We start from the raw sequence: 16,568 nt of genomic DNA, 5'->3' as shown, positions 1-16,568 counted from the left end.
AGGTGGGAGGGAAAGGGAGAGAGAAGGGAAATTGCATGGTAATAGAAGGAGACCCTCAGGGTTATACAGTGGAGGAGGTAGAGAGAGAGGAGGGGAGGGGAGGGGAGAGGTGGGGAGGGGGGAGGGTGGAGGATGGGAAAGGCAGCGGAGCACAACAGACACTAGGATGGCAATTTGTAAATCAATGGATGTGTAACTGATGTGATTCTGCAATCTGTGTATGGGGTGAAGGTGGGAGTTCATAACCCACTTGAATCAAAGTGTCAAATATGATATGCCAAGAAATTTGTAACGTTTTGAACAACCCACAATAAAAAATTAAAAAAAATAAAAAAATAAAAAAATAAATTGTGATACCATGGAATACTATCTCAGTAATAAAAAGGAACAAACTATCAATACATATAAATCTTTAGAGATTTATATCCAACAAATAAATCTAATTTCAGGTTACACAGCATAAGATTCAATTTATATTATATTCTTGAAATGAAAAACTTACAGACATAGAGAACAGAGTAGTGGTTTCTAGGGAGTAAGGATTAGAAGGGAGGGGAGCAATGTCTGTAATGTGGACATGGCTATAAAAGAGCAACATGAAGGATATTTGTGGTTATGAAAATATCTGCAACAATTTCAATATCTGGTTGTGATATTGCATTATAGTTTGCAAGATAATACCATTGGTACAAAGCGATTTAAGGATTCATTGAATCTCTCTATATTATTTATTATAACTGCATGTGAATCTACAAATATTTCAAAATTAAAAGTTTAATTTCAAAAGCTATATTAACTTGTCTCTGTCCTGCACATGTGCATGTGAGTGTGTGTGTGTGTGTGTGTGTGTGTGTGTGCAGAATGCATGTGTGTGTCATATAAATTTTAGAGTTACCTTGCCAAAAAATAAAACACAGAATAGCAGGACTGTAAGATTAAATTTGAAGTATTTACTTATGTTTGATATTGAACCATTCTATCCATGTAAATGGTATCTTTCTATTATTTTCTTCTATTATTTTAAAATTTTGTCAATAAAAGACTTTATACATCTTTTGGTTTTTGGAAGGATTTATTTCTGGACAAATTATCACTATTTCACATTATTTTATGTTATACTTAATATCTGATTATTTCTGGTTAATCAAAATGAAATTGATTTTGTAAGATATTTTCTTTAATCCAGATAAATTTACTAAACTTTTTATAACTCCGATCATTTCTTGTATTAAATTTTCATACATTTCTATAGGTTTCTTGTATTTTTAAAGAGAATATAATTTTCTTCTCTTCTTCTCCTTCTTTTCTTGTATTTTATTTCCTGCTTCCTATTATTTAGGGAATTTATTACAATATTAAATTAATTAATGTTAATAATATATACTGTTTTCTTGGTTCTAACTTTAAAAAGAGGACTACTAAGTGCTCCTCACCATTAATTACTCTGTCTACCACAGAAGAAAACTACAAGTCTTCTGAAGCTAGACAAGGGAAGGAGAGATGAAAAAATAACAGTGAGTTTTGCCCTACTATGAACAACAGAATTAATAAAACGATTCCTTCTGGGCATTAAAAAAAATTCTTCAAAACACATGTTATTACAATGAGAACAAATGCCCTAAGACAAGCTCGTCTTTCTTATGTGTAAATATTTTGGTAATCACTGTGCTAAGGGCAGAAGTGCAACCAACTCTAGAACTTTCTGAATGGTGTAACAGTAAGATTACTTCTGAAAAGCCACGTCTTCAAAATCTAATGGATTCTGCAGAATCTCCTATTTAATTTTTAAAAATACAACTACAGTTGATTGTGAGATGGGTATGTTAGAGTTCTGCTAGAAAAACAAAACATAGGAGATACATGTTGCTGGAGTTATTACAAGGAATCAGCTTACAGAGACAGACTAAGCAAGTCTGAAATCCATAGGGTAGGCCATAAAGTAGGACAGGCTGGAATTCTTGAACACAAGCTAAAGATCCAGTCCACAGGTGGAATCTCTTCTAGGAGCCTTAGTTCTGTTCTTAAGGACTTTTAAAGGTTTGAATAAGAAGATTCCCCCAAAAAATTATCCAGGAGATTACTTTCTACTTAAAGTCAATTGTTTATGAATGCTAACCACATGTATAAAATACCTTCACAGCAACACCTAGTTAAAAGTTTAATAGCCTAGCCAAGTTGACACTGAATAGATGATCCCACAAATGGTGGGACTACTGTGTGTTCTGAAGAGTGTACATTGTGCCTTGGAGGAAGGAGTTAGAAACCATAACCCAACACTAAAAACTCATTTTCACTGAGAGTGTCAGCTAGTTTATAATCTGAAAGGTACAGGCCGCTGCAAGGGAGCACAGACAAATGCAAATAACGGGTCCAATGAGAACACAACTGTGATATTCTTGATGCAAAAAAGGCAACGTGGAACCTGGGCACAGAGCAGGAAGTAGCTACCAGAGGTCATTGGATTAATTCTCCTTGGTTCTGATGAACATCTCTACAAACCTTTCTTCGGTGGCCACAAGATAAAGGGCAGTGTCACAGTCCTACAAGTGACAGCAACTTACTCCAGCAGGCAATATGAGAATGCAACAGCAGCAGAGTGAGGCTTTGAAGGGGTGGTTGGCGCCCCTTCAAAAGTTTTGTGTGTCACAGTGAGGACACTGGGCTGACTTTCCCGAGTAAACAGAAAGTCAACCAGAGTCTTAATTCAGGGAGAGACACCAGCAGGTGAGGGATTGGGTAAAGAAGAGAAAGCCTTGCACTGAGCATTCATCAACACACTTATCACCCCTGTCCTTTCTTCTCACTTTCTCTTTTTTTCTATAACTGAGAAAACTCACCTGTATGGGACATTTTTCAGAAGCCAAGAAGGTGTTGAACTGACTTATAAATTAACATTAGTACCATTAGAAATGAAAACAATAGTGTGTCCAAAAAAAGATGGCACAGGGCTCTAGATATTTAATCTAGTTTGGAAAAGTAGTTAGGCCAGTAATTCCCTATGGACCATGAGACTGACAGAGACATGCCAAGTTCCTCCAGTGTGACCTTCCACCACTCTATGAAGGCCTGTAAACACAGCCGTCTCAGTTCCTGTAGTTTCTGTGAACAGAAAGAGCCCTGAATTTTGATATTAGACGAGTTTAGGCTCCGGTTCAGGCTTTTCCACTTATTTGCTGGGTAACGCTTGGGCAAATCTTTAAGCCTCTCTACACACCAGTTTCTTCATCTGTAAAATGAGATAAATTAAAGTACCTACATGATAAGCTTGATCTGAGGATTAAATGCAGTAATGGGTGGAAAATCTCATTGAATTAAAGATCCATGTGCTTACTATATATTTTGCCTATGAAATGTCATTTAAGCAGTGAACTTTGATGTTGGAGCAAAGACTGCTAATTGCCTCCCACAATATCCATTCTTTCCTTCCTTTGCACTGAATCTCTAATTCTCAGCTGGTCCCATGACACCTATGAAATCAAGGCCATATTTCTCAGGCTCCCTTAAGCTAGTTGTAGCTCTGTGAATAAATTCCTACCAATAACAGGTGAATAGAGACGCCAGTGACCAATAACAAATTCTGGAAAACCACTTAAAAGACGTTGGGTCCAGAATGTTGAAGTGGTGACTGGAGTTCTAATAGTCATCTTTGTCCCTGAATATGAGGACCACTCTTTAGGGTGAATGGAACAGAGAGGAGAAAGAGGCCTCGGTTGCTGAAGCAACCACATAAGCCTTCAGTAACTGCTTCCAGACTTCTCCAGATTCATTTGAAATGAACTTCTATGTTCTTTCAGCCATTATCTAATGTTACTCACTGCTCAACCTAGTATCAAGAGAGCAATATTCAATCCATAAATCTAATAGGAAATACAAATTTTTGATGTATATCCTGTAATGAGCAGAATCAGAGACCCTAAGAGATCCCATGGCATAGAGCTAAGTACCCTGGACTTTGATTCAGGAACCTGGGTTTAAATCTTCTCCTACCACTTTCTAGCATGGTAACATTCACATTCTGCTTTACTCCCTGGGTCTCACTCACTGAGCTCATTTAAAGAAGACGGATGAATTCTATGACTATTCTACTTCCAGTTCCAACTTTCCAAGGCTTTGTTATTCTCTGTAAGCTGTAAGAACCTTCCACTAACAAATATCTCCATTGCACGTGGATTAATGTGGCGGAGGTAAGAAACAGCTTCATTTTCCTAGCTTAAAGGTAGAGGTCAGTTTGTAAACACGAAATTACTCTTCTGGAAGTTCCAGGGCTACAAGTTGTAAATTTGACTGCAGCTCCTCGCTGAGAGAAGAAAGTAATAATTGAAGTTGCAAATAAAGTAAAACTGATCCCATAGCAGGGATTTATTAGAGAGGAACTTGAAGGTAGGGAAGTGAGAGGCTTGTAAGGAAACACATTAGAGACATAAAAAGAAAAGAAAACCTGCCCCCAAGTACCCCAGCCACTGTCAAGAGAGTGGTGTGAGTTCTCTTCTTTCACACATTTTTTTTTAATGCAAAAGATATATTCTTGGTGTTCAGAGACCATCCTAATTTCAGGTAACCTGATTTTTTTCAATAAAGCAGGCAATTCATTAAATGTGTAACTAAATGTGATTCCATTTTTATAACCTTGCTAAGCTTCTCATGTAAAAATAGTCACAGTTCAGGAAAATAAAATCTTTTGTCAGATCGAGTATATAAATTCTCAGTTTATAAACCATAATCAGCTGTAGAAAGCCTTATGGAGAGATATCTGAGGTTGGCAGAAAGTGGGGAGAAGTGAGTTTTAGCATTCACTCTTCTGACCTTTCCTAGCAGTTGAACCTGAGCATCAAGTTTTAAAACACTCCAACATGACCATGGTTATCACTCCTTGTGGAACTGCTACCAGAAAGAAATTTCAACATCATAACACAGTTTGCCACAGAGTTTTCTAGAAACAAAATAGAGGTATGTGAGAAGGTGAACAGTGCCTAGAGTATGGAGCAATAGAGACCAATACATGAGGCATGAGTTGCCTCCTCACTGCCTCCCAACCTGTGCTCACATCAGACATCATTCATCAAGCGCTGCAGGCTCCACCCTGAGTGTGCCTGTGTCTTATGATTCTTCTAATGATCATGTCCCAGGGAGCCACTACCAATTGATTGGAGAGAAAAATCTGAGGTTTATACAGTTTGCTATCCCTGGCCTCGAGCTCCATCTGAATAATGGAATAAGATACACTGTCTTTTATTGCAATACACATCAGAAAAATTAAATGAGTGAACTCAGGATTGATAGCTGTTTGCAGAAAAGCAAGGAAAAGATGAAATGCAAAGAATGGCTGGGACTGTTGTCCCATAGCAGAAGAAAATGAATGAAGGGGCGGGGTAGGGGAGGGAGTTAAAGCTGCAGGTACCAGGAAACCTCAAAAAGAGAGTGGACCAAGATAAGCCCTGGGGAATAAGATCTGTTCCTAGGGACATAAATTTGGCCATTGCTTTTTAAAGGAGGGTGTCCTTGGACCTGAAAGTTGGGAACAAACAATGGCTATGAGACCCAGGCACTTTGCTAAGTTAGCACAGGTGCGTGCTTGATGTACAAGGCCAGCTAGAAACCAGTGAGTAAGAACAGCACTGAGCAGACAGGCTCTGGAGCCACAGGAGTCAAGGGTACTTTCTATTATGTATACTCAGCTTTCCAAATCAACAGAACACAGATCAGAAGTATTCAGGAATAAAAAGTTTGTGTCTACACAGAACATGTGCAGACTATTTTTCCTTACTATTATTATCTAGGTAATACAGAATTCAACTATTTGCATCGGAATCACATTGCATTAGGTATTGTCGGCAATCTGGAGATAACTTAAAGTATACGGGACCGTGTGCATAGTTCATGAGTTATATGCATAGGCCATACCATTTAAGGTAAGGACCTTGAGCATCTGCAGATTTTGGTTCCAGTCCCTCAAACACACCAAGGGGTGACTGCACTAGCTTTGGGACCTTAGGCAAGTTATTTAACTCTCAGAGACTTGTGTTTTTTTTTTTTGATAGATAACTAGGATTGCAATATTTCTCTGAGTGTAGTAGTAAGAATCTAGTACCCAATAAATGCTTTCTATATAGTAAGTAAGTATCACTGTTAGTTTTCTCACTATCTTTATCTCTGGAGAAAAATCAGCATGATTCAAGGAAAGAAGCCATGAACGTCTAAACTAATATTAGGCTATGAGCAATGAACTTTTTTGCGAAAAAGACATTAAGCTGATTTGATGCTGGCTTTAGTCATTGAGAGAACTGGTTTATTTCTGGCTAACCTCTTATATTTTTAATCTTTTGGTGGTCCCAACTGAAAATTCTTGGTGTTTCTTAGACCCTGCACTCTGACTTTCTGTCTCATCAAACTTGTGACTGCTGAGAGCTCTGATGAGCTTCTTGGTCTCATATATGCTGCTTGTAAAATTGTAAGCTCCGTGGGGAGCTTGTCACAGAATGGCCCTGTGCTCTCTTGCCTTAAGGATCCTGGACCCTCAAGTTCTGGCTGCCATAGTAGCTCTCCAAAGCTTACAAATGGATGACTTTCAAATATTTCTGTCTAGGTTACTAATAACTCTCAACAAGAGCATTAGTCTCCAAAAGTTAGTTTGCCATTATTATAAGCAGAGACAAGTCCTTATTTATTTAACATTATATATGAAAAAATAATGAGCCCATAAATATGATAGACAATTTCTTTTATTTAAAAAGGAAGTCATTTGGAAAAAAAAAAGTGTTACGAATGACAGGAAAACTGATCCTTGTAAGAACGCTGGCTTAGTACAGAGGTTTCAGAGTGTGTTCATGGATATTACTTTTGTCTTGATCACTACAAAAGATTCCCTCCTGGTCTCCTAACCTCTGTCTCTCATCACCCCATTCAATAACACACTCCACACCTCAACTTGGAATCTTCATAAAATACATAACTTGTCATAGATGTCTCTTTATTGACACTCTTCCATGGATCATGTATCAGTAAAAACACCTGAAAGAAGAAAGATAAATAGTTGCTCACAAATAATAGGTCTAAAGTTAACCAAATCATAGGTTGTTTAGTTCATGGTTGGTGATGTTAGAGCCCTGCATTGATTTCTCTGGAATTTTTTTTTTTTTTGGTGTTCTATCTTTGGGCACAAGAGGCTGCCATGTCTCCTAAAAATCACATTTTCACACATGTCTGTGAAAGAATGAATGGAGGAGGTAGTGTCTCTCTCTTTCGAGGACAGAAGAAAATCCTCCCCTTATACCTCATTGGCCAGATGGGAATCACATGGCACTTCCTTTCCTGCAACTGAGTACCTACTACACTCAGCCTCCACAGTGGGAGATGAACTGTCATTAAAAAAAGAAACAAGTGGCTGCAAAGTGGCATCTAAGAATAATTGCATTTAGGTGAACATTACTATCTGCTCTAGCTACACATTTGTTGTTGTTGTTGTTTTGCATGTTAAATTCTAATCCTCTTAGCATGGTGTGTAAGCAAACTTTTTATGTTGCAAGGAACCTACACCACACTCAAATAGTGATTAGCATTTATTGACAAGGTATGTGGGGGATAGAGAAGTACAGGAAACCAATTGAACAGGTCTCAAAGATAATTAGACCTCAACTAGCCTTTACCATAGCAGCTTCTAGTTTCTCTGGAGCAGGTGAGCAGAAGTGAGAGTCCATGACTGGGGTGCACCAATTGTGGTGTGGAATTTTTTTTTTCTGACTTTCTTCTCTTTGATACTGAAGGCTCTTAACCATGTATTTTCCTTTCTTCTACTCCTGACCATTGACCCTGTGGATTTTACATTCACACTTCCAACGACAAGCTTTGGCACTTTCAGTCTCTTTCTTAAAGAGGTCAATTCTCCTGCAATATATAGGATTCAGCTTAAGCATTAATGGGAGTGACTGCTGATCCTTTAGGGGACCTTGCTTTATGCTTCCTGGGCCCCTTTTACCATACCATAGAACACACTTCTCTCTCACAGTTGTGTCTCCCCAGGAAGCTTATTAAAATATAAATCCCTGGGCCCTGCCTCAGAGACCCTGACTCTATCAGGCAGGAATGAACTCAGGAATCTGCATCTTAGTATGTGTGATTCTGGCTGAGGAAGCATGGACCACAGTTTTAAAATGTCAACCCTATGTTTTAACTGTTGACAGCCCAAGTTTTATGGATTTATTCAAACAGTTCTGCAGTTATATTAAAATGCTGATTTCACAATTGAGGAATCATGGCCAAAGACACAACAGTGAGAAAGCAATGTAGTCAGGATGCAAACAGCTCTGCTTGCTCCAGAGCACCTGCTCTTGAGTCATCCCGGGCCTCCCCCTGGCACCCCCAAGACTTCCTCTGCATTCTTTAGCAAAGCTGGGCCAGGGCTAGGTCTCAAGATGGTTGTTCAGGGGAGGAACAGATGGCCCTGTCATGAGAGGGCTCTGGTGGCTCCTCAGATGGAACCTCAGCAGCTCTGCTCTGATGGAGACCAGCTTGTGCTAAGAAAACAAGGGGACCCAGTCAACTGAGGTGTGGTTACTCTGAAGGAAGGAAATTATGAAGCATGGTGCCAATCTCTCTCCAGCAGCTGCCCTTTCTTCAGCCACAGGAAGTCCTTTGAAGCCTTGTCACTGTTGTACACAGGATCTGAGCTTTTCCCTCATTTAGATGATGCATGGTGGGAAGTAGGGACCTGGAGAGCTTCAGGTTAGATTGGGAGAGAGACACTAGGAGGCGAAAGAAGGGAGATGAGGAAATGCCCAAAGTGGGGCTTCCAGATTTATTTAAATGGAAGCCACACTGTGGGATTTTGAAGATCTTAGCTGAAATCCAGATTTTGACATTCAGCAGAATGTAATGAAGAAAATTAATTCACCTATATGAGTTATGGTTTGCTTCCCAGAAAAATAGGTATAAGATCCCAGCCTGAGCTACTGTTGGTGGGGTTAAGAGTCTTGGTTTGAGTGTGATGCACTAGTTACTGAAGTGACCTCCTCCTGGGAGATGGCAACAACCCCACTGTCCTATAGGGGGCTCCTAAGCAGCCACCGTCACCCTGCCTGCCCAGGTCGATATTGCAGGACTTCCCCAAGAATGGCTTGGGATGAAGATTGCTCAATCCCAACCCCCAACACACAAGCACACAGACGTGGGGTAACTAAAGCAGGATAGGGTACATCAGGTGACCTCAGGACAGGAGGAGATCAAGACAAAGGCTCTTAAAACCCTCTTCCTGCATTTAGTGCTTAAGTCTTTATTCATACACCTACCACATTCATGCATTCTCATTGCTTATTTGACAAATCTATCAAGCAAAAACAGGGAATCTGTGCTATTCTGTAGCCGGAGCTGGGGGAACACAAGGGCAAAGTGAGAAACAAACACAGCCAGTTGACACCTATGTTTGGCCCATTTGGTGCTTTTGTTTGGAGGAAGAGTTGGTCTTTATTATAATTTTTAAAATGTTTATATTAAACATAAAAATACACACACAAAATATGTTCACAACCACTAAACATAGAATTCAATGACTTTGTTTTTCACAACACCCACAGAAAGTTCCAGAAAGAGATCAGCAGCAGTGCTCTGAAGCCCCCTCAAACTCTCTTCCACTCACTACCTGTTCTCCTGGCCTCTACAGAATGGAATTATTTTTTCTACTTTTAAATTTTGGAATCATGCAATATGAATTCTTCTCTAACCCTCTTTTGCTCAGTTTGTGTTCATGAGATATGTTCTCACTGCTGTGTATCATTTTGCTGTGTGACTGTTCCACCAAGTGTTTATCCATTGTGATGTTGATGGAGGTTTCCAGATTGGGGTTATTGTGAGGAATGCTGCTGTGAATATTCTTCTATACTCATTTCACTTGAGTGTGGATTCAACAGTTGAACTATTGGGTCAAAGTCATGTGCATGCTTAGCTTCAGTAGATTTAGTGAAAGAGTTTTGCAGAGTAGGGACCCAACTCACATTCCCACCATCAATCTATGAGAACTTCAGCTCTAACATGCTATCAACAATATGTAGTAGTTTTCTTTCTTTTCTTTATTTTTCACTTTTAGCTCTTCCAGTGGGCACATGGTATCATCCTAGAGAGTTTTAATGAGTAGGATCTGACATATGCAGTATGATCCCTCACCATGTTTCACAAACACTGCCAGGCTTTTTACACAAGGCCACCTCACCTATTTAGGCCACCTGCCACATCCTAAAGCCATTGGAGTTCAAAATTCCTAACATGTGCTGTCTTACTGAACTCTGAAAACAAATTATATTATTATTCTCGTTTTACTAAAGCAAAAACTGATTAACTGTCTCAATGTTAAGTAGCAGGAAAGTTACAAAAACCATTTGCCATCAAAGGGTGGACTTACGTTCCTGCATGCCTGATAATTAGCTGGGGATCAAGGGTGGTAACAAAATAGCAAGCTTTAATAAGAAAACTGAGTTCCAATTCCTGGCTTCACTTCCAACTGGCTACACAAACTTAACACACTCTTTTGAGCCTTGGTTTACTTACTATAAAATAAGGGTGATAAAATAGTTTAAAGGAACATTCAGTGGACCAAATGAGGCCACATAAGTGAAAGTGGCCAGCACAATGTCTGAAAAACACTCAGGGTAAGTTAAAACCATTGATGGAGGCTGAGGACTCAAGTTCAGGACTCTGAAAGGCCCCCTCTGGTTCCCACCAACAGTTCTGCACTGGCATTGAGAAATCAGGAAGTTTGTTGGCATCTTGGATTGAACTTTGAGGGACTTTCTCACAGGAAGAGTAGAGTAGGACTGGAGCAAGGGAAACCTTGGCAGAAATTCTCTCAGGTGAAGGAAGGAGGACCAAAGGCAGGGGCACATGATGGGAAAGAGGGGGATGCTACACTGGTAAACCCAACCACAGCTATGGAGGGACAGCATTCCCAGTGTGGGTTTGTAGAGGTGCTACCAAAGAACAGTCAGATAGTGAGACTTCCTCATGACCCAAGGTCAATGGCCAAAGGCAGGAAGCAGGAAAATCACAGGAGCCCTTGTAGTGACCCAGAGAGAGAAAGCTGGTGACAGAGTGCTGGGCATGGTCCATGCTGACATCCAGGCCTCCCTCCTCCAGGTACCAGCAGTAGAGCTGAGAACAAGCATCTAGCAGCCAAATGATGAAGAGAACAAAAACCAAGGATCCGCCCATTCTATTTAGGAGGAAACAGCAGTCATATATAAAATGTATCCTCTTTTCAACTTGAATGAACAGAGATAGGATCAAAACAGAGACAGTAAAAAGGAATTGCAATATAAAAGAAAGAAGAAAACATATCACTCAAGGTTCAGAATAGCTTATTTTTAGAAAAATCTTACTAAGGTAAACAGATAAAATAATAGAGGAAACCAGCTTGGAATTTAAAATGTTGACTAGCAAAGCTTTTACCAACATACTTTTAACAATAATTTTTTTTTTAAAAAAAGGCCTTAAAAGCTGAAAATGAGACATAATATATCGAAATATGAAAGATACTAATCCTATAAGGCCCATAGAGATGAAATAAGAAAAAATGTATCCAGACTTAAGTGTATGATACAGACCAGAATGCCTCTTACAAAAAAAGAAAAAAGTAAGTAGTAAGATTATTTTGCGTCTTCCCCATAGTCTCACTTAGAATGAGAGACTCAAGATCTCTGGCAAACAGAAAAAACACAGTGATCCTTTCTGCTCTGTGCCATATTAAGAATCAGGCAATGCTGCAAGCCTTCATCTGTGAGCACCCATCTTCCCTTTCTGGTCTTCTCAGCCCATTTCAGGAAGAAAGCCAAGGGTCCTGGAACAGGGCAGGAAGGGAGAGGTGGGTAGTAATGATGGCAGCATGGCATGCTGGGAAATGTAGTCCCTGCTAATAAAGCATGAAAGGCCAAGCTGGGAAAAAGAAGAGCCCAACAGCCAAGGTGGGAACTCCGGGTGAGAGCTATATAGAGGGAGCTGGGTGTGGTGTTTTGGGATAGTATATTGAGAAACCACACTGCCTGTGTTTGAATCCAGAATGTGCCTCTAATCAGCTGGGTGGCCTTGAAGGTGTTTGTGTCTTAGTTTTTCCATGCATAAAATGGAGATAATAGGGAAAAGAGGAACACATACTAAATATACTGGTTACTGTATGATGGGGTATGTAAAGAGGAAGAAGAATAATGTAAAAAATATAGATGAATAAAAAAATTAAGACAAGTAAAGGAGACACATACTTCTAAAAATAAACCCTCAAAACAGCCAAGAATTATTTTAATGCAATGAGAGGAGTCCAGTCTAACAATTCTGTGTGCGGGCAAACACACACACACACACACACACACACATTATCCTCATTATTCCTGAAGTCTGTATTTGCAAATTCCCCTACTCACTAAAATTTATTTGTAACCTGAAAAATCAGTACTCCACGGTGCTTCCACTGTCATTTGCAGATGAGTGCCAAAAACATTTGATTGACTGACTTGCACATCGCCAACAGAGGACACATGAGGCAATGCTCTGCCTTCTTATTTCAGTTCTCATTCTGTAAACAAGTGTCTTTTGTGTGGTACATTTAGTGCCATGTTTTTCACACTTCTCATGCTCTTTTTTGAGTAATTTCCCTGTTTAAAATGGCACCAACCATTGTACCGAAGTGCTGTTCAATGTTCCTAAATGCAAGAAGGCAACACTGTGCCTTGTAAAGAAATATATGTGTTAGATGAGCTTCGTTCAGACTTGAGATACAGTACTACTGGCATTGAGTTCAAAGTTAATACATCTTACGTATATGATCCATTTTTATGATGTGTATAATATGCATATAGTTCATAAAATGTATTTAATTTATACAGATATATGCATAAATTTTATATATATATATATATATATATATATATAAAATGATGTCTTTATGCGGAAACAAAGTTGTATGCTGATTGGTTGGTAAAATGTTGCAATCAGAGGTTCTCAGGAAAATGACCTTTATTTTGCTCAGAGGCTATGATTCAAAATGTGCTAAATTCAGACTCTGCAGTGACTTTATAGAATGTAAACACTTTGAATATTAAGAATCTACTATTTGTATAGATAGATAGATGTCTAAAGCACAGCAATAATTGAAAGAGGACAAATTAAGGGAACAAAATAGAAAATCAAGAAATAAATTTCAACATATTCTGCTTGGTATGCAATACTGTTATTTAGTTTACTTGATTGTTTTATAATATGATATATTAATATACATTGTACCACATAATGTTGTACAGTGTTTAATATAAAATCACACAATATTGGACTACTTAGGAACAGGAAAGTACATATGAGAATAATACATGCAAGAAGTGATATAATTTAATTGGTATTATATAAGCTAACCAAATAATTGGGAAAACATCAATTGGAACTAAATTTTGTGTGTGTGTGTGTGTGTGTGTATAAAACATATTGGTTGTTTTTCTGAAAACCACAAATTAATACAGACCTGCTCTAAAGCTCCTGAAGTATTAATTAAATTTTTATTTAATTAAAATCAAATAAAAGATATTCTATATACACACATCCTATAAGAAGATAATTATTAAAAACATAAATCAAAATAATGTAAGATGAAACAAAAGAATTATAACTATAAGCAAGATAATTCCTTTATCAAGAGATAAATCTCTTCAACATGGGCATAAGAAACTAGTTCCAACTGATTGGATACTCATATTGGATATGAGTAAGTAAAAGTGTTTGTTTTTTTTCAGATAGAAATGTAAAAACCAGGAAGTCCAATATCAGAAAATACAAATGGAAGAAAAATCACTAGAATAGAATACTGGAGTAGAAATCAAAACAAAAGCATGAAAAAATAGCTTGATGAAGTGCATAAGTAAATATATAATAGCTATGAATCATGTGAATTTAATATGAGTATATTAGAATATGCAAAGCAAGAATAGTTAGAAATTTAAGAATAAATAGTAGAAATTTTAAAATAGAACACAATGTCTAATTCATAGAATTAAAAGTTTTTCATCTAGCCACATACCAAAGTCCAAGTATACAAATAAAAAAATGCAACTCTTCTCATAGGTTTATGAAACATTTATAAATGTTCATTATAATCCCTCATGAAGAACTTAATAAATTTTAAGATTTTACAAGCCAATTTATTTTAAAAGTGCAATAAAACTGGGAATCAATAAAAAGGAAATATTATTAAAAACTCAAACACCTAGAAAGGTAAAAATACTCTTATAAATAATTTTTAATGTGAAAGAAAAAAATTTAAAGTTTGTTTGAACTATTTTAAAATAGCCAGAATAAAAGCATTACATATAAAAGTTCATAGGATATAGCCAAACTTGTACTAAGAAGAAAAATTGTGACCTTTCATACTTTTAGCCTAGCATAAGAAAGAATGTAATGAGCCAAGATAATTATTCAAGAGGTTATGAAAAAGATAAAACCATAATTATGAGGAAGAATACATAAGATTCTACTGTTTGTGTAGATAGATGTTTAAAGCACAATTTTAGAAAAGCAAAATTAATTTATTAAGAACAAAGGATAAGAGTATTTGAAAACTATTATTTCTTTAAAGAGCAATATAAGATACATATGAAAATTAAAATTAGGAACAAGAAGACATTATAACCAAAAATATAACACCAGTCTATACAATACAATGGCAAATATGTCTTGCTAACAAATTTGCAATTAACAACTAAATTGTTTATTTTGAAGAATATATGTAAAAGAGCTACTTCCTCAGAATTGATAAAACCAAAATCATCTAACAAACCTGGACAGAATGAATTATGTTTTATGGCTAGATAGTTTTATACTTAGCTCCTTTTTTAATATTTAAAGAAATACTACTAGGCGTCAAAAAAAAAAAAAAAAAAAGAAAGAGAGAGACCTTCCAGCTTATCATAAAAGCAAACATGATTCTGACATCAAATACGGATAATAATAAAAAATCTAAAAATCAATACAGTAAATGCACATTGAGCACCCTAAATAAAATTCTTATAAATCAGTTTCTAAATTGCAGGACAATTCAGAATTAATTGAATATTTTTATAAATATGTTTGAAGCCATCAGAGAGTTGGTTAAATTTGTTAATCAAGACTTGAAAAGTCAAGGTCCTAGGTCAAAGAAAAACATCAAGAAGTAAGCTGGCATTCTTCGAGTCTCTTTTTTCCTTAGCTATTTGTCAATACTTAGCATAAAACAAACAAACAAACAAAAAATAACAAATCAACAGAAGGTCTTAGCTAATTGACCAAGAAGTCAGAAGAGCACTTTTGGAATCTGCAATTTGGAACTTCCAAGTCAGCAGGGCTTGATCAGCAAAGATCCTGGAGGAAAAAGCGGTGCTGTTTTTCACGTCAAAATATCTTGCAATTCTTTAAGCTATGAATGGACAAAATTTAAGAAATTAAATAGAAAAACTCTAAAAACCAGAGCAAAAGTTTTTACAATATCAAAGGAAAAAAATTGAATTAAGAACATTGTATTTTGTATTCTTCCATTGGTATCCCTGGTGGTGCTTTACTCAGCTATTTTGCTACTGTGACTAAAGGTTCTGATGAAAGAATTTTAGGGGAGGAAAAGTTATTTGAGGGCTCACAGTTTCAGAGTCTTAGTCCACAAAAGGCCAGCTCCATTCCTTGAAACTCAAGGTGAGGCCTGATCATCCGGGCAGAAGAGTGTGGTGGAGGGAAGCAGCTCACATGATGATCCTGGAGTAGAGACTCTACTCTCCAGATACAAATATATACCCCATAAGCACACCCCCAATGAACCACTTCCTTCAGCCACACCCCACCTGCCTCCAGTCACCCACTCAGTTAATTCCATCAAAGACTAATTCATTGATTAGGTTAAGGCTATAACACAATCATTTCTCCTTACAACCTTCTTGTATTGTCTCACAAGTAAGCTTTTGGGGGACACCTCACATCCAAGCCATGAGACCTGAAAAACTGCATCCTTGGAAATGAGAGAAAGCAGAGATAGAACAGCCTTTACAAACTGACAGTCCAGTTTTAGATAAACTTTTTTTTTTTAATTTTGGTACCAGAGATTGAACCCAGGGCTGCTTAACCACTAAGCTACCTCCCTAGCCCTTTTTTGTATTTTATTTAGAGACAGATTCTCACTGAGTTGCTCAGGACCTTGCTAAATTGCTGAGGCTGGCTTTGAACTCACAATCCTCCTGGTTCTGCCTCCTGAGTCACTGGAATTACAGGCCTGTTCCACTGCACCCAGCCAAGTTTTAGATAAACTTAATCTGATGTATGAAACATGCACAGCAAAAATTGTTCTAACTAACGTGAACTTTCTCTGCTTGATGTAAAATCTTTTGGTGGCCCCACCATTTTAAAGCTAAATAACAAGAATTTAGTCTTTTACAATGCCAGGGAAAAAACAAGTAGATAAGAGAGAGACTCAGAGATTATCAAGTCAGTAGAATTAACAGATCTGGAGCTATAATTAATATCTCAAGAAAAATGATAACAAAATGGAGAATTTCACCAGAAATATTGTACAAAAGGTTAATCAATTGGTA

Source organism: Marmota marmota, unplaced genomic scaffold, assembly GCF_001458135.2.
Source record: "Marmota marmota marmota unplaced genomic scaffold, marMar, whole genome shotgun sequence".
In the NCBI taxonomy this organism is placed as follows: Eukaryota; Metazoa; Chordata; class Mammalia; order Rodentia; family Sciuridae; genus Marmota; species Marmota marmota.
This window is presented reverse-complemented; position numbering follows the sequence as displayed.